We start from the raw sequence: 11,814 nt of genomic DNA, 5'->3' as shown, positions 1-11,814 counted from the left end.
CCTTTTGATGGATTCTATCTTTCTGAGGGGTATCTTTTTAATAAAGGAAAACTTTGTATACCCCAAGGATCCATTAGAAAACTTCTTATTAAAGAGAGTCATGGAGGAGGACTCATGGGCCATCATGGAGTTGATAAGACTCTAAATATTTTGAAAAGTAAATTCTATTGGCCACACATGAGAGTAGATGTTCAAAGGCATTGTTCTAAGTGCATAGCTTGTTTACAAGCTAAGTCAAAAATTATGCCTCATGGACTCTATACACCTCTTCCAATAGCTAGTACCCCTTGGGAGGACATAAGCATGGATTTTGTTCTAGGATTGCCAAGAACTCAAAAGGGGTATGATTCTATATTTGTGGTGGTAGATCTGTTTAGTAAAATGACACATTTTATACCTTTCCACAAAGTAGATGATGCTAGCTATATCTCTAGACTCTTCTTTAAAGAAATAGTGAGATTGCATGGTTTACCCAAAACCATAGTGTCTGATAGAGATGTAACGTTCCTAAGTCATTTTTGGAAAACTTTATGGGAAAAGCTTGGAACAAAACTTCTATTTTCTACTACATGTCACCCACAAACTGATGGGCAAACTGAAGTAGTAAATAGATCTCTATCTACTCTATTAAGGGTAATATTAAGAGGTAATAACAAGTCTTGGGATGAACATCTACCTCATATTGAATTTGCTTACAATAGAGTAGTGCACAAGACTACTAATCTTTCTCCTTTTGAGGTTGTTTATGGTTTTAACCCTATCACACCTCTTGACTTACTACCTCTTCCAGAATCATCTTCTTTTCTTCATAAAGAAGATGTTTCTAAAGCGGAGTTTATCAAGAAATTACATGAGAAGGTTAAAATCCAAATTGAAAAACAAACTCAAAAGTATGCTGAATACAACAACAAAGGGAGAAAGAAAATAATCTTTGAAGAGGGAGACCTAGTTTGGCTTCATTTGAGAAAGGAAAGATTTCCTTCTCAACGGAAGTTCAAACTCANTCCAAGAGGAGATGGTCCATTCAAGGTGGTCAAGAGAATAAATGATAATNCATATATATTAGATCTTCCTGAAAGTTATGGTGTCNGTCCTACTTTTAACATCTGTGATTTAATTCCTTTCACAGGAGATGACCAACAGGATGAAGCAGATCTGAGGACAGATCCTTTTCAAGAGGGAGGGTTTGATGGAAGACCATCAAGGAACTATATTGGACCTCTTACTAGAGCCATGGCCAAGAAGAATCAAAACATATTCTTTTGGGAGAGAGAAACGTCCAGAGCTATTCCACACACCTTGGAGGAGGTTCCTTGGATGCTTAGGCTCCAATCTACCAAGTTTAGGGTTATTTCTTCCATTCTTTGATCATATTTCATCTAGATTAACCTTGTTAATGGTGAACTAAACCTTAGGTTGTTGGGGAACAATGTAATCTTTTGAAACTCTCATATATCCAAATTCTTATTTATTTTATATGCTTGCATATGCTTGATTTATCAATTGTTGGGTTATTCACCTTTGCTTAATGCTTTTATCGTTTAACTTATTCGGTAAATGTTGTTTGTCTTTATTGATACGGGGACGTATAGTAATGTCATGAACTGGTGTTGAATTCCTTGATTATGTTAATACCGCCTAGGGATAGGGGTAGGACGATCAATTGTATTTTGCTTCCGCTTATTATGCATTATTAATTACTAGGGGAGGCTAGGGATAACAAGCCGGTAATTAGTAATAGGCTCTTTTCACCAAAGGATTGGGTTAAGGGTAGACTAAGAAAGTTTGCATGACAAAATGATAAATAAGCTAATTAAATAAGAAGAGTAGATATATGAAGGTGGATAAGATGAAGTTGTAAACCCCAACAACTCCATTCATCCATAGTTTCTTAAAGCCAATTGAATCATTGCATTTGCATGTTTACTTTTGTTCTTTGCATACAAACACCAATCTAATTCTTTTCTCAAGTCTTACATGATTAGTTTACATGAAAAGTAAGGCCTAAGAGTCCTTTGGGAAAACGATACTTGGACTTACCCATTTATATTACTTGATAATGATCTGATACACTTGTTAGGGACTTAACAAGTTTTTAGCGCCGTTGTCGGGGACTCGTGGTTTAACTTATCTAGTAGTGTAAACTGATTAAATTTGACTTGATTTTTTTATGTTTATTTTTATTTTTTCTCTAATAAGTGTTTTCTAGGGTTTTGTGCCTAATTTTTGCAGGATGCAATTTGGAGAAGAATTTGACTATATGGGCACTCAATTCTATCAAGATAATTTCAACCACTAGTGGGAAGCTCATTCAAACATATATCAAAGCCAATTTAGGCAACAATCCTCTTTTCCAAAAGAAACGTTGGGGGAAGCAGAACAACATTTATGGCAGCAACAACTTTCTTTATCAACAGAAACGTGGGAGGATGATCAACAACTATATCATCAGGTAGTTGATTTGACGGAACAAGTTAAAAGCCTTAATGAGAAGTTCGATAAATTTTTGGAGAAGTACGATTCCAAGAGCTATGCAGTTACCTTTAGGAATTTGGAGACACAAATTGATAAGGTTGTTGATGAGGAAAAGATAGAGGAGAAAAAAATTGGGGAAAATGGAGAGAAAGGAAGAGAAGATAGAGGAGGAAAAGATAGAGGAAGAAAAAAAAGAAAAGTTGAGTGAGGGGGACAAAGATGACATTAAGGAAAAAACAGTGGTTGAGGAGAAAGAAAAAAAGAAAAAATATGCAAAAATAAAGAAGAAAATAAGAAAAGAAAAAAAGAGGAAGCTGAGGGAGAAGAGTGAGAAGAAGAGGAAGAGAGGTAAGAAAAAAAGATTATATGCAAAACCTCTTCCTCATCAAAAGAAATATCATAGGAAAGAAAAGATGTTTAAATGCTTTATGGAGATCTTCAAGAAATTGGAGATTAAAGCTCCTATGATTGATACATGGAGATATGTGCTTGGTGTTCTCAACTTTATGAAGAAATTCAGCAGGAAGAAGAAAAAGAAAAGAATTTCAAGCAAGGGGAGTTTCAACACTTACTGATGGGTGTTTGAACTCTATCGGGTCAAGCTAGTGACATAAAAAGAGCGCTTACTGCGAGGCACCCTAGTGATCCAAGAACAATATTTTTGTACTTTAAATTTTTAAATCTTGGTGATGTAATCATGAACAATTTTGTTTTTTAATTTTTGTATTGGATAGCATCTACTGAGGGATGCTAAAACTTTTATGTATCCACTGAAGGATACAAGGTAAGCACACCTACTGAAGGGTGTTGGAAAGATAAGCACTTACTAATGAGTGCTAAGTAGGTTTGGGTCAGGCTCGTGACGTTAAACAAGCGCTACCTGGGAGGCAACCCAGTTGATTATATTGTTTTTAATGCTGTGTTAAGCGCATTGCATGTTTAATTGTTGCATCTAAGAGGGGAAAGGCATATAATTGAAAAATTGAAGGTTGGAACTGAGTGCTATAAGGTAAGATTACTCAAAAGAAAGCAAAGAAGAAGAAGTGAAAACTACCGCAGAACGTTGAGCGGTCCATTTTACCGCTGAGCGGTTGCGACGCTATGAGTCTCGGTTTTTCTTAAAAGCTGAGTGGTTTTTGAAGTTCTTCACTTTGAAACTCTTCTTTGCATTTCGCCCTAGTGGTCTCCCTAAGCCCTAACACTCTCCTTTCACTTTCAAGAGTTTTTTAGAGAGATTTCCTCACTTTCTCATCACTCACTCACCAAAAATTCAATTTTTTTTACCATTGCTATGTCAAGGTTTGGGGTTTTTGGTTGAGGGTTTTGCATTGGAGAGGACATTCATCATCAATTGAACAATTTTTCTGCAAACATTCAGAGTCTCCACTCAAGTAAGTATGCAAATTAATGTTTAGGGTTTCTATTTTGGGATTTGTTGATGAACATGGTTAGGAACATGATAAATTGGGGCTTTTGATTTCTATGCATGGATTGATGAAATAGGAACTGTTTGAACTGATTGAATTGCATGATTTTGGTCTGGATTGTTGAAACTAGCAAAAGAGTGGAGATTAGGACCATTTAGGAAGAGTTGTTTTGGAAAACCTAGCCGCCACCGTTGAGTGGTATGTTTTGGCGCCGAGTGGTGGCGCGACTAGAGGCAAACCGCTTGGGCGGTCTTCATGGACGCTGAGCGGTTTGCAACAGATTTGCCTAAATGTTGAAATTTTTGGATGTTTGTATGCTGAGGGGCCTTATTTTCCTCAAGAACTGGATTATGAGTGATCTGAGTTAAAAAATTGATGATGTACTAACCTCTAATGATGTTTCTGTGAATATTGTTGGATTTATTTGATACAGGAATGTCTACTTCGAGAAGGGTTAAAACTATGGGCAACAAAAGGAAGGAACCAGAGGGTCCTAGGAGATTCTATTCTTCCAGGTTCCTCTCAAAGAAGCATGAATAGCATTATGCTACTGTTCAGGAAAGGTGTTTGCTGATGGAGAGGAAGGCTGTGTATATCCCCGGTCTGGAGATTGACAGGCGAGGCTGGGAGACTAACTAAATATCAAGCACCAGCCAGTATTGAGTTGGTAAAGGAGTTCTATGCTAAAGCCTTGCCCAGGGGAGGAATATCGGCTGGGAGGTACATGAGCTACGTGAGGGGACATTTGATCAGTTATGACCCTGACACCATTAACGCCTTCTTAAGGACTGAGTGGCCATGAGAGCAGTGCAGGTAGGCTGCTATACTAGAAGAGGCATGAGATTATGAAGATATTGAGAGAGTGATGTGCATCCCTGGAAGGCATTTTTAGAGAAACCCTAATGGAGCACCAGTTAACATCCTTAGGGTAGATTGGGCTCCCCTAGCCAATTACTAGATGGCATTTACTCATGCCAACATCCAGCCATGTTCTCATGTTTCTGACATCACATTGCATCGGATTCTGGTCATTTATTGTATGCTGAGGCAGATGGACGTGAACGTTGGTAAGATTATTACCAGCGAAATTCTGAGCTGCACCAACACTGTGAGCAACAGGACACCACTGGGACACCCGTCCCTAATTACATACTTGTGCCAGCAGGTAGGAGTGAACACTGTAGTTCCACCCTTTGAGAGGCCGAGGAGGGCTATTGATGCCTCCTATTTTCATCAGTACTATAGAAGTGACGAGCCAGCCAGAGCAGTTCCTAGGAGACTTCCTAGGAGGGCAATAGCACAACAGGAGGATGAGCTGCAAATGCACCAGCACAGTAGCCTGAGCCTTTTGAGATGAGGGACATGTACATGTCCATGATGGAGTGATGGGTGTCGTGCCCAATCAAATTTGATGTGCATTTTAAAATGCAGTATAGCTAGGGAATGACTCCTAGGTCGTCTCTCAAGGACCAACTGTGGTTCAGAATCAGGTTAAACACGAAGTGGGGGAGTTTGAAAAGGTTTTTGTGAATGCAAATGACTAAATTAAATGGGAAATTAAACAAAACCAAACATAATTGAAAGCATTAAAGTGAATGAAAACATTAAACTGAACGGACAGGAAATAAAAACATATCGAACGGCACAATCAAAGACTAAACAGTCTAAACGCAACAAAACCAGAAAATGTAGAATTCAACATGATATTAAAAGAAAACGCTGAAATAGTGAACTGAACAATGCAAAAGATAAATATTCAAACACAATTAAAATTATAAAAATGAAATGCAAAAGTGTGCCTCTTCATTCTCAAGAAATGGGTGCAGTATAAACATACTCTCAAGAAATGGGTGCCACCAGCTGATGTAACAACATCTCTTATCACCTACTCTCTTCATTATAAACACGCTGCACCCCTAAATGATTGAGCACCGAGTGCTTTGTCCTTCATAAATTGAAAACGGAATTCACAATATTAAAAGCTAGAGGTGGCATCTGCACCTACTTCTCAAGGCAACGAATGAGCTTAAAAATGGAATAATAAAAGCACATTATAATCAACTAGAAGAAGTATGACACTAAAGCAATATAAAAGATAATCACGCAAACAGTGAAGTAATCTAATTAACAAAACTACTTCAAACTAAAAGCTTTAAATATATATATTGCAAGAAACAACTTTGGTCCATGCTTCAAGAAAAGAAACAAAATTTGTGTGCGTTTGGTTTCTATCAAAAGAAATGGAAAAGTGTTTTATCCTCCCTAGAAAAACCAGCAAACGTGTGTGTCTTCAGCTCCCTCAATCAACATCCCCTTCCATGCTCCATTCTCTCTCTCTAATGTAACAGTGTTTCCAAGGAACAATCTGTCCCTGCATGTGGCGGCTGGTACCCCTCCAATCCCGAGACCCCCCTTTTTCCAGTTTTGCAGCCAGCTTCCCAAAAGTGAATAGGGTTGGGCCTGCAGCTCGCTTGTGGGTGCGTGAAGCTCTGTCTGGGTGCGTAGCTGTTGGACCGTGACTGCTTGCTGCACCTCCTCAAGCTTCACATGCTGGTGGGCCCTTTGTCCAAGCTGCTGCGACGTGTTGACCATGGGGTGTGAAGACGACATCTTCTCATGTGCATCTCTTGAGATGGACGTGTGAGGTGTGGTGCAGCCCAAGCCAAATCCAAGCTGCTGGATCCGTGTGCTGCAGGTGCGTGAATTTGGTTGCTGGGCTGAGAAGTTGGGAGCTGCTTCTAATGCAAGAAATGGAGGAGCTGCAGCGTGTGATGGTGGACCAAGGCTGCTGGGCCGAGTGGCATGCAAGGGTTGCTGTTGTGTTTTGTTTGCTGTGTGCACCGTGGAGGCTACCAAGTTGAAGACGTTGCTGGACCTGCATTGCTGGATCGAGATGCAGCTGGGCTGCTGTTCTTCTCCAAAGAAAACGCTGGACGGTGTGCTGTTGTTGCTGGACGTTGCCATCTGCACCTCTTCAAGAAGCTGCTGCACGTTTGCTGGAATATATAGGTGTGGGCCGTGTGTTTCTTTGCTTTCCAAACCTAGAAGGAGGTGGCAGCTGCTTCCGTGAAGGTTGCTGTTGCATGCATGGGCCGTGAGGATGAGGCCTGGTTCCAATTTAATTAATTTCAGCACCTTGCTTTTTAGTTCCTTCCACGTGTTGGACTTTTGTGGAGCTGCTAGACTTGTTGTTGTGTCATAGCCGCTTGGATGCTTGTTGATGATATTAATGGCCAAGCCTTACTGGACGTTCGTGTGTAGAGTGAAGCCCGTGACAACAGCTACTGTGTGCACCCCTCCAATTGCTGCCAACGTGAAGTGTTGCTGCTGGGCCGTGATTGACGAAACCATTGCGTGCTGCAATGTGTTGCCTTGGGCCGAGACACTCTTCGATTAAAAATATACAAGTAGGACGTGGCTGCAACTGGTGCTTCAATATAAAATTGTATGGTGCAGCATGTGGAAATGGAATGCGCGTCAGTTTCTTTTTTTCGGTGGCCTCTTTGCCCTTAAAGTCTTGAAGATGGATCCCAGCTTCTACACATGGGCCGTGGGATTCAAAGAAAGCCAAAATGCTTCTCCAAAAATTGCTTCAGCGTGACAGCAACTTCTCTTTCTATATGCCAACCCCTTTTTCCATTAAAGCACCCCTATCCATAAGCTCAAAGGATAAAATCTCCAAATTGCCCTTCTTTTTGTGCACAATTCTTTTGAGAAGAGTCTTGAATTGTGTGACAACTCTCAATATGTCCCAAATTATATTTCCAAATTTTCCCTGAAAATAATAATGCAAATAATTAGCTCAGAAAATTCAAATTAATTAAAATTCGAATTTCCGGTCAAATTAAGCACAATTAGCAGAAACGGGAAAATACCGGACATTTAAACACAATTCCATGATTAAATTCGGTACAATAAACTAAGTGCAGTCAATAAAATATCGACTCATCATGGAGGCAAGGATGGAGTCCCTTTGTAGAGGGCAGGCGGCCACTACCGAGATGATTGTAAGACTTTATGATTAGCCACCAGTGCATAGGTGGACTATGGACGAGTTCCATAGTACGATGGCTTGGCCTCAAGGGTAGGCACAGGGCAGTGGGTCTAGAGCGGCTGAAGCTTCAGGTGGACAGGATGATGACCAGGAGGATGAGGACTTTGAGGATGCCCAAGATGAGGATGAGTATGACTCAGATGATGATTTGCGTTGAGGGCATCTACTGATGGATGCAACATTTGGACAGGGATTTTTCTTTTTCTTTTCTTTGTACTTTGAATTAGTAGTTTCTATGCTTGGCTTGTACACTGATTCTGATAATGGTTCAATTTTATTGCATGATGAGTTATTTACTACTGATGATTGATTGTGGATGATGATTGAGAATATGTGAATGCTAAGCAGGATTCATGAATGAGAATATGTGAACATATGAGTAAGTGATTCATGATTGTGATTTTGATGCTAAGAAGGATTCATGAATGAGAAGTGAGAAAGCATGATTTTGTGAGGTATTGAGCTTCAGAGTTTTTATTGTTGTGTGCACTGTTCACAGGGAATCATGAATGATATTGACTTAGTCTTGATAATTGATTGAATTGCATGTTTATGTCATATGATCAAGGCCATGCTTGGAAGCCCTTACTTAGCCAAATTTTCGCCCAAAGAATTTTAAATGATATACCCTTTTTGAACCTTGGCCTTAAACAGTATGAAAACCCTTGTTTGAATTGAATTACCTTGAGTTGGGTTAAGGATAATTGTATATGTTGAAAAGGTTCAAGTTTGGGCTTGTATGGGGAAAGTAAAAGGCAAAAGAAAAAGCATTGAGTTCAAAAGTAAAAAAAGAAAAATGCATGAGAAAGAAAAAGAGAAGAAGAAAAGAGAAAAAGCATGAAAAGTGAACTCAATGTACAAAGGAAAGGGAAGAAGTTGGGAATGAATGAGATTGGTTAAAAAGAGAGTGTACTTGAACTTTGAATGATGATTTAAATTCTCTTAACTTAAGGCTTTTGCATTCCAGAAAAACCAATTTTTCTTGATAGCCCAACCACATTACAAGCCTTGGAAAAAGTCCTTGTGATGACATTTGCATGTGAAGATTTTGATTGTTTAAGATGAATGGCAATATTGTTTTATGTGACATGTGAACAGTAGAGAGTAAAGTGACCTCCTAAACAGTTGAGTGATTGAGTGAAACACTTGCTTGGTGATAATTGTTAAATCCATGTTTACATTTATGCTTAGTTGATTGATCATTCATGAACAAAACATTGATAAAGGTTGAAAAACAGTTATTTTCATATGTCAATTTGGACCAAATTACACCCTTTACTACTCGGAATGAGCTTAGAATCAAGCAAAACTCAATAAATGAGTCTGAAGAGAGTCAAAAGCTGTTTTTAGCGATTTTATGCTTNTTTTGCATTGTTTTGTAGCTAATTTGAGAAAAGTAAAGAATGGAGTTGAAGATGAAGGTCTTAGACTCAAGAAAAGGAAAGAAAGGTTGAAGATATGCAGAAAAGTCAACCAGTCAACCAGAAAAATCAACCAGTCAACCAGAGCGCAGTTGACCAGCGCCGGGCGGTTGACCGTGGCGCCGGGCGGTTCTGCGGCTTGAGGGAAACCACTCGGCGGTTAAATTAGGCGCTGGGCGGTTGTCAGATGGGCCTGGACCTATTTTATGTTATTTTTTATGATCTGAATCCTATTTTCTCCATGACGATGGTAAACTAAATCCTATTGTTGTTAGGGAAAACAATGTAATCTTTTGATACTCTCTCTTATTGAAACTATTGATTATTTATATGGTCTCCATATGTTTTGATTGATTATTGTTGAGTTATCATCTGTGCTTAAGGCCTTTATCGTTTAACTCATTCGGTATATTGATGTTTGTCTTTATTGATATGGGGACGTACAGTAATGACATGAACTNTTATCATCTGTGCTTAAGGCCTTTATCGTTTAACTCATTCGGTATATTGATGTTTGTCTTTATTGATATGGGGACGTACAGTAATGACATGAACTAGTGAGTAATCTCTTGATTTTGCAATACCACCTAGGGATAGGGGTAGGACGATCAATTGCGCTAACTTCTGTTTATAATGCGGTATTAATTACTAGGGGAGGCTAGGGATAGCAAGCCAGTAGTTAATATTAGGCCCTTTTCGCCGAGGGATCGAGTTGAGGGGAGGCTAAGAAAGTCGCATAACAATTGAATCAATCAACTAATATTCAAGGGTAGTATGTAAGAGAGAGTGGAATAGATGAAATTGTTAGTACCTTACAACATCCATTCATCCATTGTTTTGTGTTTAACCTCAATTGATCAAATTGCATTCATGTTTATTTTTCTTCTCTTTATTCTTCTTCACATTCTTTCCCTCATCCTTCTCCTTATCTTTCCATCTATCTATCTTTCTATTTATTTTTCTTTTTATCTTTTTATTTTATTTTATTTATTTATTTATTTATTTATTTCCCTTTTATCTTTTCTAAAAAAAAACGAAAATTAAAATAAAAATAAAAATATAAATTATCTTTTACTATTTTTATTTTTGGGCTAATTCGGTGCTCTAGTGCAGTGTTCTTTAGTGTATGCAGGATAAAAATTTTGGTACTAGGAGCACAAGATCATCAGGAGGCAGATAAGGAAGGAGAATTGGTTCACCAACACCCTGATGTGAAAAGTGACAAACCCTAATCTGGCACATCAATGAAATTCAAAATTAGGTTATGGGTTGTCAAGACTATCAACGCAAACAGAGCTCTTACAGCTGGTGAAAAAGGAAATTTTCGAGATGTTGTTGGTGTCATGAAGGAAGGAGGAACACCAACATAAAATTTCAACACCTACTAATGGGTGTTTGGGCTTTACCGGTTCAAGCTAATGACGTTAAAAGAGCGCTTGCTGGGAGGCAACCCAGTTTCTGAATTTTTTATCTTCAATTTCGTTTTGATTTGATTTGATTTGATTTGATTTTTTTAATTTTTATTTTATTTTCTTTTATTTGATTTTTTTTATTTTATTTGATTTGGTTTTATTTTATTTTATTTTATTTTATTTTACTTTTTTGGTTATGCTTCTGATGGGAGTGATGATAGCATCTACTGATGGATGCTTCTAGAACATCTACTGATAGATGTTAAATGATATGGCATCTATTGATGAATGCCAATGAAGATTAGAAAGATTAGCATTTACTGATGAATGCTACCGGGATAGCATCTACTGGGGGATGTTAGAAGATATAGATATCCACTGAAGGATATCTGGAAGGTACACCTACTGATGGGTGGTGGAAGGTAGTGCACTTATTGACAAGTGCCAACCAGGTTTGGGTCAGGCTCGTGACGTTAAACAAGCGCTACTAGGAGGNNACCTAGATTTCTTCTTACACTTTTGCATTTTAAATTCCTAGAATAGGTTGAATTTTAATTTTGGTGTGTATTCTTGGCTTTATTACTTGTTCTGAAAATGTTTGACTAACTAATTTGCATGATGGATCTATTTGATGATTATTTGATGTGGATGAGAATTGAGTTGTAATGCATGATGATATCTAGGAAATAGATGTGTGATGAATTTATGATTGTGGTCATGATGCTAGACAGGGTGTATGAATGAATTTTGTGTGAGGAAGCATGTGTGTGAGATTTTGAGCTCCAGAGTTTTTATTGTTGCATGTATTGTTCACAGGAAAACATGGATGATATTGCCTTAATCTTGATGATCGATTGAATTGCATGTGAATGTCATATGATCAAGGCCATTTTTGAAAACCCTTCTCTAGCCAAATTTTCACCCAAAGTGCTTGAATTATTAAACCCTTTTTGAACCTTAGCCTTAAACAGTATGTGAACCCTTGTTTTGAAATTCTTTACCTTGAGTTGGGATGAGCTTAATTG

This window comes from Vigna radiata, chromosome 1 (assembly GCF_000741045.1).
Source record: "Vigna radiata var. radiata cultivar VC1973A chromosome 1, Vradiata_ver6, whole genome shotgun sequence".
Taxonomy (NCBI): Eukaryota; Viridiplantae; Streptophyta; class Magnoliopsida; order Fabales; family Fabaceae; genus Vigna; species Vigna radiata.
This window is presented reverse-complemented; position numbering follows the sequence as displayed.